This window comes from Scyliorhinus torazame, chromosome 30, assembly GCF_047496885.1.
Source record: "Scyliorhinus torazame isolate Kashiwa2021f chromosome 30, sScyTor2.1, whole genome shotgun sequence".
NCBI lineage: Eukaryota > Metazoa > Chordata > Chondrichthyes > Carcharhiniformes > Scyliorhinidae > Scyliorhinus > Scyliorhinus torazame.
This window is the reverse complement of record NC_092736.1, coordinates 23,381,647-23,394,918: the sequence shown is the minus strand read 5'-3', so window position 1 is coordinate 23,394,918 and position 13,272 is coordinate 23,381,647. Positions and strand designations below refer to the sequence as shown.

Here is a 13,272-nt window from a genome sequence, read left to right as displayed (position 1 = left end):
CATCGGAGGCCCCACCCCCCCCTCCAGTGCAGGAACCCCCCCTCTCCTCCCCCCGCAGGCCACCCCCCCAGCGTTCCCGCGCAGTTCCCGCCGGCAGCGACCAGGTGTGGACGGCGCCGGTCGGAACGTGTCGCGTTGGGGCGGCCGCTCGGCTCGTCCGGGCCGGAGAATCGCAAAGGCGAGCGGCGATTCTCCGAGTGGCCAGGCGTGATTCTCGCCGCGCTGGTTTGGGGTGGGGGGGGGGGGGAGAATCGCATGCGGGTGTCGGGACGGCGTGGCGGGACTCGTGCGGCCCGACGATTCTCCCACCCGACGTGGAGGGGGGGGGGGAATTCCACCCCTAATCGTTTTTGATATCCCGATGATTTATCTCCAGGGATCGCACATAGCAGTGTCACTGGAGATTGATCTTCAATTCCTGGAGACTGCAGGCCAATCCTGGGGGGGGTTGGCAACCCTATAAAATAGAGGTGTAGGACTAAGGGCCTGCATGGGTATGATGGAGTGAATGGCCTCCTTCTGTGTTGTGAGTTTCGTTGAGCCAGATTTGTGCTATTTATGATGGCCTGTGTGGAGTGCTCCTTCAGAGGGTCGGTGCAGAGTCAATGGGCCGAATAGCCTCTTTCTGCACCGTAGGGATTCTAGGAGGCCGCTGAGCTGTCCTGGGTTCAGACCTCAGGAGCCAGGCTTTTTGGAAATTCCGGGCCTCCACCCCCCCCCCCCCCCCCCCCCCCCCCCCCCCCCGAAGTTCTCTCTCTCCCTTACCTGCAAAGGAATGCAGATCCTGGGGGCTGGAGGGCCGCCTATTGGCCCTCCTGCTTCGAGAACCCACTCGGTTTCCTTAATGGGATGGTGAACACGCCCTCTATTCAACGTCGGTGACCAATGGACGCCGCGGGGGCTGGAGGGCGGTTTTGGTTTAGTCACAGCCCCCCACCAGGAGCTGTCATCCCCCCCCCCTCATCTTTTAATTTAATTTATTGATTATTAGTTTGATTAAAAATAGTATAACCAGGGGACAACTGGGAAACTGGGTGTGAGAGGGGAGCTATGAGACTGAACAATTAATAAGGGGATCAGGGGTTATGGGGAGAAGGCAGGAGAATGGGGATGAGAAAAATATCAGCGATGAGTGAATGGCGGAGCAGACTCGATGGGCCGAGTGGCCTAATTCTGCTCCTATGTCTTATGGTCTTGTGGAACTAAGTCTATAGACTCCAAGGAGAATGAGGGAGAGAAGCTATAGGACATGTCTCATTGCACTGCACTGACCTACTGGTGACTTTAAACCCTTTGAGGTTGAGAAACCTTAATTTCTTCATCAACACTAAACTTCTTTTGCGCTGTTTTATTTTGCTGTTAATTTCCACTGGAAGGTTCCAGCCCTAAATTACAAGTCCAGCAACAGGCCTCGGGCGACAGATGGAGCCTGAGGCCTAGGGCCTGGAGCCAGCCAGTAGTGGAGGGAGAGAGAGAGAGAGGGGGGGGGGGGGGGGGGGGAGAGGTAACAGGCTCCTACCTGGATGAGAGCCCCCATCTGCCGCAGCCACAGGTAAGGGAGGAGGAAAAGCCAGCCTTTAGCCGCTAATGAGCCAATTCAGGAAAAATCACTGCCGGGTGACTGTTCCCCACACAGCGTGGGGGCGGGACCCCATTTGACCCTGACAAATTTTCCGGAAAGGCTTTTGCGAATAATTAATGAAATGAAAATCGCTTATTGTCACAAGCAGGCTTCAAATTAAGTTACTGTGGAAAGCCCCTAGTCACCACATTCCGGCGCCTGTTCGGGGAGGCTGGTACGGGAATTGAACCGTGCTGCTTGGTCTGCTTTCAAAGCCAGCGATTTAGCCCTGTGCTAAACCAGCCCCTCCTAATTAAATCCCCTCCTGCTTTGCACCTTCAGGCACTTTCACAATCATTTGCAAAAACCGTGGAACGGTATGAGGGGAAAGATTGACACGTTACTCAGTTGCTCTCCAATGTATCGAAAGCGCAGTGTCTCACGATGCACAATTTGTCCAGACTGAGCTGGAAGAGCATTATTGTCACATGCAATGTGTTCAAATGCCAGTGGGTGCAGTCAAAGGCTGGTATTCTGCCAATGGTGCTAAACTATCTCCTCACCAACATGCACCGACAGCAATACAAGCTGCTGCCTTCGTTGGGGTTTTGCAGTGATCCAGTGCTCTCGTGGTGCCGGTCAATTTGTACCAATGCTTGCAATTATATATTGGAGCTGTGTCGTTAAGGGGCTTGAGACAATTAGTAAAGGCAGCTGCTGTACAACGATTAGTGAGGGCTGCCCCATTGAGGGTCTGCCTTGGAGAGCATTGCAAGGGGAGGTCCCTTCCAATAGGTTTCTTCAATTCAGATTCATGTCTGCCCGCACTCTCTGCCGCCTGAACGACTCTGTGTGTTCAGAGTGTGAACCTCCGGGTGGCTCGACTCCTGGGTCCAGCCGTCCATGAATCTAGGCCGCGCGGGGGAACCAAGTGACCAGCTGTCCCACCTGCTCGGTCCCTGCCCCAGCTGCTCCCCGCGCCCGGGTCTCCCCGGAAACAGAGTATGAGGTGTCCGCCATTACGCTGCAGTCTTTGAATGATCTATAACTTATGGTTTATCGTCGTGCCCCTTGAAAGAGGGGAGCACATGTTAGCTCCTTGGAAACAATCATCACCTCAGTTGGCATTATAGATTGCCATGGAGGGCGGCACGGTGGCGCAGTGGTTAGCACTGCCGCCTCACTGCGCTGAGGGCCAGGGTTCGATCCCGGCCTTGGGTCACTGTCCGCGCAGAGTTTGCACATTCTCCCCGTATCTGCGTGGGTCTCGCCCCCCCACAACCCAAAGATATGCAGGGTGGGGTGGATTGGCCGCGCTAAATTCCCCCTTCATTGGAAAAAAAAAAGACTTGGGTACTCTGAGTTTATTTTTTAAAAATTATTTTCCTCATTTGTCAGCTTGGGTTCGCTAACAGTGCGACTGGAGGTGGCTAAGCTGTTAGAATTAGGGTCCAAGGGAGGAAATTCACACTTTGTGCTACCTGACATGGGCTAAAACAGGTGTCTCATCCAGCACCAAGAGGCCTGTACCCCCTTTGGGTATTTTGCATCATTAGGGCAGCACGGTAGCACAGTGGCTAGCACTGTTGCTTCACAGCACCAGGGTCCCAGGTTCGATTCCGGCTTGGGTCACTGTCTGTGCGGAGTCTGCACATCTTCCCCGTGTGTGCGTGGGTTTCCTCCGGGTGCTCCGGTTTCCTCCCACAGTCCAAAGATGTGCAGGTTAGGTGGGTTGGCCATGCCCCTTAGTGTCCAAAATTGCCCTTAGTGTTGGGTGGGGTTACTGGGTTATGGGGATAGGGTGGAGGTGTTGACCTTGGGTAGGGTGCTCTTTCCAAGAGCCGGTGCAGACTCGATGGGCCGAATGGCCTCCTTCTGCACTGTAAATTCTCTGATAACTGTTTAACATATTTTTCCCTCGTTTTCTGCCAATAAGAGGGTCAAGGGCAATAGTCTGCTCCAGGAAGTGACCTCTTGCTGAGTAATGAGTCTGCACTCCACGCGAGTACGTCACCCAAAAAACAAGTCGGAAAAATATGTATCCCCTCCGGTGAGTTTCCTTTCTCGAGAGCAACAATTATTCAAATGAGTCGGGGCCCATGAGCAGGGACTGACATCATCTGGAGAAGAGAGAGGGTTTTTTTTCCTTTCACTGTAACCCTGACAGAAGACAGATTCAAATATTGTCAAGAGGTTAAAAGGTCCTCATTCAGCTATTGCCCCACCACCACCACTCCACCTCGGAAACAAGGAGGCTATTTCACACAGCAGATCCCATAAACTGTCACGTAATCAGATCACCTGTGTCAATGATGTTGGGTGAGGGGAATTTTTTTTATTTTAAAAAGATATATATTTATTAAAGTTTTTAACACAATTTTTCTCCCTTACAAACAATAACCCCCCCCCGTAACAAAAAAAAGAAATAAGAAATCGTGCGGAGCAAGATATATACATGGCAAAATAGTATATTTACACAGCTTTGTACACTGGCTCTCTCCCGTACGTGCCAGTTTCCCCGACTCTTCATGTTATCTCTTGCTCATCCACCCCCCCAGGCAGCTCCCCCTCCCCCTCCCCCCCTCCCCGGACTCCCGCCCTCCCCTCCCCCCCAGGTTGCTGCTGCTGCTGACCGACCTTCCTCTAACGCTCCGCGAGATAGTCTAGGAACGGTTGCCACCGCCTGGAGAACCCCTGCGCAGACCCTCTCAAGGCGAACTTAATCCTCTCCAACTTTATGAACCCAGCCATGTCATTTATCCAGGCCTCCACGCTGGTTCGCCTCCTTCCACATTAGCAAGATCCTTCGCCGGGCTACTAGGGACGCAAAGGCCAGAATGCCGGCCTCTTTCGCCTCCTGCACTCCCGGTTCGTCCACTACTCCGAATAGTGCTAGCCCCCAGCTTGGCTTGACCCGGACTTTCACCACCTGAGATATTGTTCCCGCCACTCCTCTCCAGAACCCCTCCAGTGCCGGGCATGACCAAAACATATGGACATGGTTCGCCGGGCTCCCTGAGCACCTTCCACATCTGTCCTCTACCCCAAAGAACCTGCTCAACCTCGCCCCCGTCAGGTCAGCTCTGTAAACCACCTTAAATTGTATCAGGCTGAGCCTGGCACACGAGGAGGAGGAATTAACCCTACCTAGGGCATCCGCCCACAGACCTTCCTCGATCTCCTCCCCCAGCTCCTCCTCCCATTTACCCTTCAATTCTTCTACCAGCGCCTCCCCCTCTTCTTTCATCTCCTGGTGTATTTCCGACACCTTGCCCTCCCCGACCCATACCCCCGAGATCACCCGGTCTTGAATTTCTTGTACCGGGAGCAACAGGAATTCCCTCACCTGTAGCCCTTACAAAAGCCCTCACCTGCATATGTCTAAAGGCATTTCCCGGGGGTAACTCAAACTTCTCCTCCAGTGCCCCTAGGCTCGCAAACGTTCCATCAATGAACAGGTCCCCCATTCTTCCAATCCCCGCCCGATGCCAGCTCTGGAACCCCCCGTCCATCTTCCCCGGGACAAACCGGTGGTTACCCCTGATCGGGGACCACACCGATGCTCCCATTGCACCCCTGTGCCGTCTCCACTGGCCCCAGATCCTTAGCGTTGCTGCCACCACTGGGCTCGTGGTATACTTTGTCGGCGGAGAGCAGCAGCGGGTGCCGTCACCAACGCCCCCAGGCTCGTTCCGTTGCAGGACGCCATCTCCATCCTCTTCCATGCCGCCCCCCTCTCCCTCCATAACCCACTTGCGGATCATCGACACATTTGCTGCCCAGTAGTAGCTCCCCAGGTTTGGCAGCGCCAACCCTCCTCGGTCCCTACTGCGTTCCAGGAACCCTCTCCTTACCCTCGGGGTCTTATTCATCCACACAAACCCCATAATACTCCTGGCTACTCACTTAAAAAAGGCCTTAGTGATCACGATGGGAAGGCACTGAAACACAAACAAAAACCTCGGAAGGACCACCATTTTGACCGATTGCACTCTACCCGCCAGCGAGAGCGGTAACATGTCCCATCTTTTAAAATCCTCCTCCATTTGCTCCACCAACCTCGTCAGATTCAGTTTATGTAGGGCCCCCCAGCTCCTGGCTATCTGGATCCCCCAGATACCGAAAGCTCCCCTCCGTCCTCCTCAGCGGTAGGTCCCCTATCCCTCTTTCTTGGTCCCCCACCTGTAATACAAAGAGCTCACTCTTCCCTACATTGAGCTTATAGCCCAAAAACTCCCCAAGCTCCCTTAGAGTCTGCATGACCTCCACCATCCCCTCCATTGGATCCGCCACGTACAGCAACAGGTCATCCGCATATAGCGACACCCGATGCTCTTCTCCCCCTCGGACCACCCCCCTCCATTTGTTAGACTCCCTCAATGACATGGCCAATGGTTCGATCGCCAATGCGAACAACAGGGGGGACAGGGGGCACCCCTGCCTCGTCCCTCGGTACAGCCGAAAGTACTCTGACCTCCGCCGGTTCATCACTACACTCGCCACCGGGGCTCTGTAAAGGAGCTTAACCCAACTAATAAACCCTCCCCCGAACCCAAACCTACGCAGCACCTCCCAGAGGTATTCCCACTCTACTCGGTCAAAGGCCTTCTCCGCGTCCATAGCTGCCACTATCTCCACTTCTCCCTCCACCGATGGCATCATTATCACGTTTAAGAGCCGCCGCACATTGGTGTTTAGCTGCCTACCCTTTACAAATCCTGTCTGGTCCTCATGACTCACCCCCGGGACACAGTCCTCGATCCTCGTGGCCAGCACATTTGCCAGCAACTTTGCATCCACATTAAGGAGCGAGATCGGCCAATACAATCCACATCGCAGTGGGTCCTTGTCCCACTTTAGTATCAACGAAATTGTCGCTTCCGACATTGTCGGAGGTAGGGTCCCCTCCTCTCTTGCCTCGTTAAAGGTCCTCGCTATATAGCGGGGCCAACAGGTCTACGTACTTCTTGTAGAACTCCACCGGGAACCCATCCGGCCCCGGGGCCTTCCCCGCCTGCATGCTCCCCAAACCCTTGCTCAGCTCCTCCAACCCAATTGGTGCCCCCAGACCAGCCACTTCTTGCTCCTCCACCCTCAGGAATCTCAACTGGTCTAGGAATCGTCTCACACCCTCTTCCCCCGCTGGGGGCTGGGATCTGTACAGCTCTTCATAGAAGGCCTTAAATACCTCGTTTATTTTCGTCGCACTCTGAACCGTGGCTCCCCTTCCATCTTTGACTCCCCCTATTTCCCTCGCTGCCATCCTTTTACGGAGCTGGTGTGCCAGCATCCGACTAGCCTCATCCCCATACTCATAGGTCGCCCCCTGCGCTTTCCTCCACTGTGTCTCCGCCTTCCCTGTGGTCAACAGGTCAAACTCCGTCTGGAGCCGTCGTCTTTCCCCAAGTGATCTTTCCTCCGGGGCCTCTGTGTATCTCCTGTCCACTCAATCTCTCCCACTAACCTCTCCCTTTCCATGCCCTCTGTCTTCTCCCTATGAGCCCTAATGGAGATTAGCTCTCCCCTGACCACCGCCTTCAACGCCTCCTATACCACCCCTACTCGCACCTCCCCATTGTCGTTGGCCTCCAAGTACCTTTCGATACACCCCCTCACCTTCCCACACACCCCCTCGTCCGCCAGCAGTCCCACATCTAGCCGCCACAGTGGGCGTTGGTCCCTCTCCTCTCCCAGCTCCAGGTCCACCCAGTGCGAGGCATGGTCCGAAACGGCTATGGCCGAATACTCCGTCCCCTCCACCCTCGGGATGAGCGCCCTGCCCAGAACAAAAAAATCTATCCGGGAGTAGGCTTTGTGTACATGGGAAAAGAAAGAAAATTCCCTAGCCTGCGGCCTTGCAAACCGCCATGGGTCCACTCCCTCCATCTGATCCATAAACCCCCTAAGTACCTTGGCCGCCGCCGGCCTCTTTCCAGTCCTTGATTTGGAGCGGTCCAGTGCTGGGTCCAACACTGTATTGAAGTCCCCTCCCATTATCAGGTGTCCTTTCTCCAGGTCCGGAATGCGCCCCAACATGCGCTTCATGAATCCTGCATCATCCCAGTTCGGGGCGTATACGTTTACCAACACCACCCACGTCCCCTGCAGCCTACCGCTCACCATTACATATCGTCCTCCATTGTCCACCTCAATAGTCTTGGCCTCAAATGACACCTGCTTTCCCACTAATATTGCCACCCCTCTATTCTTCGCGTCCAGTCCTGAGGGAATACCGGTCCTACCCATCCCTTTCTTAACCTGACCTGTTCCGCCACCTTCAGGTGAGTCTCTTGGAGCATGACCACATCCGCCTTCAGTCCCTTTAAGTGCGTGAACACTCGAGCCCTCTTCACCGGCCCATTCAGCCCCCTCACGTTCCACGTTATCAGCCGGATTGGAGGGGCTCTCACCCGCCCCCCCCCCCCCCCCCCCCACCCCCCCCCTCAGTCCCGTGTCCATGCCTCCCTCACCCTCCAGTCCCCCAGACGGGGGACCCCCGTCCCGACCACCTCTTCTATATCCCATTCCCTTTCGGCCAGTGCAGCAGCAACCTTCCCCCCCCCCCCCTTCCCTCCCCCCCGCTAGACCCCTGTCGAGCTTTTCTGTTCCCCCCATGTCACTCCCGTAAGTCAGCTGACACCTGCTGACCCCGGCTACCCCCGCTACCCCATTGACCTCCCCGTGTGGGAGTTCCCCCTCCCACCTTTCTTCCCGCGCGCGGGAAAAACCAAACCCCGCGCTTTCCAAAGCCCGCTCCGCCCCCTCTGGCGCAGCTCCTATCGCGGCCTTGTCTCTCTCCCCCAGCCTTTGTAACATTTCCTGCGCGTGATTGTGATTGACCCCCTATATACAACAACCATCACACATCAAACCTCAAATATCCCCCCCACCCTCACAAACACTCAGTTAGAGTCCAACTTTTCAGTTTGTATAAATGTCCACGCCTCTTCAGGCGTTTCGAAGTAGTCGTGTTGGCCCTTGAATGTGACCCACAGTCGGGCAGGCTGCAGAATTCCGAATTTCACTTCTTTCCGGTGCAACACCGCTTCGGCCCGGTTGAAACCCGCTCTCCGCTTTGCAACCTCCGTGCTCCAGTCCGGGTATATTCGGATCTCTGCATTGTCCCACTTGCTGCTCCGCTCCTTCTTGGCCCATTTCAGGACCCACTCTCTGTCCATGAACCGGTGGAACATCACCACCATCGCTCTTGGCGGCTCATTTGCCCGGGGCCTCCTCGCCAGCACCCGGTGTGCCCCGTCCAACTTCAGCGGCCTCGAAGGGGCCTCCTTGCCCATCATCGCCCCGAGCATCGTGCTCGCGTATGCCCCGGCATCGGCCCCCTCCGCTCCTTCAGGGAGACCCAGGGTCCGCAGATTCTTTCTCCTCGACCTGTTCTCCGGGTCTTCGAGTCTTCCCGCCCACCTCCTGTGTAAGCGCCTCGCTCTGCTCCACTCTCGCCACCAGGCCCGAGATCTCATCCTCGTTCTGACCAACTCTTTTTTGTATCTCCTGGATCTGAACCTCGTGGGCCTTCTGGGTGATCCCTAGTCCTTCGATTGCCGAAAGCATAGGCGCCAGCATTTCCTTACGTATCTCCTCGCGATGCTCCTCAAAGCAGTGCCTAATAAACTCCTGCAGCTCCACTTTGTCTCTGGCCGCCGCCATTCTATCTTTCTTCCCCAGTCCTTCCTGCTGCTCCAGCTCCTGCCGCTCCCCTTTGTCTCTGGCCGCCGCCATTTTTTCTTTTTTCCTCGGTTTTTCCCGTTGCTTCAGTGCCACTTTTGTGGCCGTTGCGCTTCGAGTCCGTTTCATGCAAGTTGGAGGGGGACCTCCCTCTTACCTTCCACGGGTTAGACCCTCTAACTGTGCAGCACTCCCTCATAACTGACCCTCTGACAGTGCGGCACTCCCTCAGTACTGACCCTCTGACAGTGCAGCAGTCCCTCAGAACTGACCCTCTGACAGTGCGGCACTCCCTCAGTACTGACCCTCTGACAGTGCAGCACTCCCTCAGAACTGACCCTCTGACAGTGCAGCGCTCCCTCAGAACTGACCCTCTGACAGTGCAGCAGTCCCTCAGTACTGACCCTCTGACAGTGCAGCACTCCCTCAGTACTGACCCTCTGACAGTGCCGCACTCCCTCAGTACTGACCCTCTGACAGTACGGCACTCCCTCAGTACTGACCCTCTGACAGTGCAGCACTCCCTCAGTACTGACCCTCTGACAGTGCCGCACTCTCTCAATATTGACTCTCTGACAATGTGGCACTCCCTCAGTACAGGCACACCATCCGCAAAGATTCACTCCCTCCACCACTGACGCACAGTGGCAGCCGTGTGTACTATCTACAAGATGCACCAAGATTCTTTTGCACCTTCCAAAGCTAAGATCGCTACCATCTAGGGGGGCAAGGGTAGCAGATACCTGGGAACATCACCTCCCCTCCAAGCCCCTCGCCATCCTGAATTGGAAATATATCAGCCGTTCCTTCACTATAGCTGAGTCATAATGCTGGAACCCCATCCCTAACAGCACTGTGGGTGTACCCACACCAATGGGCCTACTGTGGTCCAGGAACAGCTCACCACCGCCTTCTCGAGGGCAATTAGGGATGGGCAATAAGCACTGGCCTAGCCAGCGACGCCCACATCCCTTCAACGACTAAAAAGGGAAGACAAAGGGTGTTGGAAATGTGGAAAACTTTCCCCAGAAAAGCTACTGAGGCCGGGGAACAGGTGAAAATTTCAACACCGAGTTGGACAGGCCTTTGCTTCAAGGTGGAACCCGAGGTGGGTGGATGGAGGGAAGAAGGAGGTCAACCATTATCCAGCTGAATGGTGGAATAGACTCGAGGGGCTGAATGGCCTTTCCCCCTTCCATTGGTATTGAAAGGTAGACGGAAAATAGCAGCCGAAGCAATAACAAAACCACGATACTAAAATAGCTGGAGCACGCACAGTGCTGATGATTTAAATATCCACAGAAGCGGCTAAGGCACAGTGACCTTTACTGCTGCTTTTTCCACAGGCCTTTTGTATTTTATCAGGTAAATGTCAGCGTTAATATTTGACTAAGCAATCACTCACCCACAAGCAAGAGTTAGAGAGAGTGAACGAGGAAGGCACAAAGGTATTGAGCACACTGCAAAGTTTCGACTGCCTGAATATGAGGCCTTTTCAAAAAGTTGCTCATGGGATTGTGGGAGCCATCGGCAAGGCCAACATTTTATTCCCCCCATTTCCTAATTGCCCTCGAATTGAGTGGCTTGCTGATGCAGCTCAGGGGGGCAGTTCATAGAGTCACCCAGCATTGCTGTGGGCCTGGAGTCGCAGGTAGGCCAGACCGGGTAAGGGCGGCAGATTTCCTTCCCTGAAGGACACCGGTGGACCTGGTGGGTTTTTACGTCAATCGACCACCGTTTCGTGGTCATCGTTAGGTTTTTAATTCCAGATCTTTATCGGATTCAAATTTCACCATCTGCCGTGGTGGGTTTCGAACCCGTCTCCCAGGGGTATCAGTCTGGGCTCCTCAATTACTAGTCCACCCTCTCCGCCAAAGTGGCAGCTGATGTCGGCTCCCTGTTTGCACTCACAGAACCCCTCCAATTTAACAGAGGTCTTCTCCAGAGGTACAATCAAGAGGAATGGTCACTGGAAACAGAGAAGGCCACGAGGAGATTGAAAAGGAAGCTTTGAAAATTGGCTGGAGTGGGAAGGGAAAGGTTGCTTCCTTTGGTTAGGGAGCCACGGTGGGAGAGTGGGGGAAAAGGGGGGCAAGAGGAAAGTCCCTGCACCTTACAGGGGGTGGTCAAGCGAGGGTCCGATGCATCTTTCGAGGGGAAATAAAATCTACATTGCGAAGCAGGTCGAGGGCGACGCACTGCAAATAATTTTGGGTTGCTCTAGCAAAGGGGCTGGCACACTCACAGCAGACTGATTGGCCTCCCGCTGAGCTGCCGAACCTCAACAGTTGCTCCCTTGCCGATCATAACCGCCGACCTCCTCCCGAAAGTTCAAGAAACGCGAAACCGTGAGCTCTAGGACGACTATCTTTGCGTGGGGACGGCACGGAGCCTTCGGGTAGGCCACAAGGCCGAGCCTTCAGTGAGCTGTGCGATCTTGTGAGGTACTGACCTTAAACTGCGGCAGCGTGAGATAAGGCCAGATCCCTTTAGCCTTGGAGAAGTTATGAATCCTTTTGGCCTGAGACACCGAGTGACGGGGTAACGTGAAGCTCAGAGGCGAAGACTGGAATAAAGGTCGACTGTACCACACATTGTCTGGGGGAGGCCAGGGGGGGGGGGGGGGGGGGGGGGGGGGGAGGGGGGGGGGGGGAAGGGACACAATTAGTTCATCGTCACTGAGTGCAATCATCCATCCTCTTCTATAACCTCTCCCTGCTGATGAACAACTTTCAGTCCCTCTTGAGCCTGACAGCAAGCAACGCTTCCATCCCGATTTTATTTTGGCAAAGTCTTCAGTCATGTTCCAATCGCTTCCGTCTCTGCCAAGTTGCTGATCTTTAACACCAATCATTTTATTTCCCGGCCCTCATGTCTTCAAGGTCACTGTCAGGCAGGCTCTGAACAGAATTCAGTGTCCAACTGACCAGCAGGCCCCAGCTGACCAGCAGACCAGTAAACATAGAACATAGAAAATGCAGCACAGAACAGGCCCTTCGGCCCACGATGTTGTGCCGAACTTTTGTCCTAGATTAAGAACAAATCAATCTACACCCCAGCATTCTACCGTAATCCACGTACCTATCCAATACCCAATAGACCCCAGCTGACCAGCAGATCAGTAAACCCCAATAGACCTCAGCTGCTCAGCAGACTAGTAAATCCCAATAGGCCCCAGCTGATCAGCAAGCTCGTAAACCCCAACAGACCCCACCTGACCAGCAGACTCTAAACCCCAACAGACCCCAGCTGACCAGCAAGCTCATAAATCCCAACAGACCCCAGCTGACCAGAGACTCTAAACCCCAACAGACCCCAGCTGACCAGCAGACTCTAAACCCCAACAGACCCCAGCTGACCAGCAGACTCTAAACCTCAACAGACCCCAGCTGACCAGCAGACTCTAAACCCCAACAGACCCCAGCTGACCAGCAGACTCTAAACCCCAACAGACCCCAGCTGACCAGCAGACTCTAAACCCCAACAGGCCCCAGCTGACCAGCAGACTCTAAACCCCAACAGGCCCCAGCTGACCAGCAGACTCATAAACCCCAAGAGGCCCCAGCTGACCAGCAGACTCTAAACCCCAACAGGCCCCAGCTGACCAGCAGACTTGTAAACCCCAGCAGATGCCCCCCGCCTCCAGTAGACAAAATGACCTCAGTCACTGGGGTCTGTTGGACACCTGGGATTTTCAGTAAGTCTAACTTCCACAATCAAGCTGCAGGATTATATTTCAAACTCATTTTTATTTGAAGTTCCCCCGACTCAGACATTTTAATTTCTGCATCTTGGGGCTGCTTTGTTCTATTGACCGGAGCACTTTGAATGAAATTTGGACTTAGCCTCTAACTCCCCTGTCCTCTGTGGGCTACATTCTTGCAGCATGTCCTCACCGCCATTGAGGTACAGCACAGAAAGAGGCCATTGAGCCCCTTGAGTCTATTCTGGCAATCAGTTGGATCATGGCCGAGCCGTATTCTAACTCCATGCACCTGCCTTGAGTCCCCGTGATCCTTGGACTAACA

General features: G+C 54.6%; 1 protein-coding gene across 1 annotated transcript in view; it reads right to left on the bottom strand.

Annotated features, from left to right (window-relative positions):
- LOC140404432 (uncharacterized) overlaps positions 1-11,838 on the bottom strand; it is a 35,418-nt gene extending 23,580 nt beyond the window's left edge. The window contains exon 1 of the mRNA XM_072492964.1: positions 11,697-11,838. The gene's annotated coding sequence lies outside the window, so the exon portion shown is untranslated. The remainder of the gene's footprint in view (positions 1-11,696) is intronic.
- Between the last annotated feature and the right edge of the window lie 1,434 nt (positions 11,839-13,272).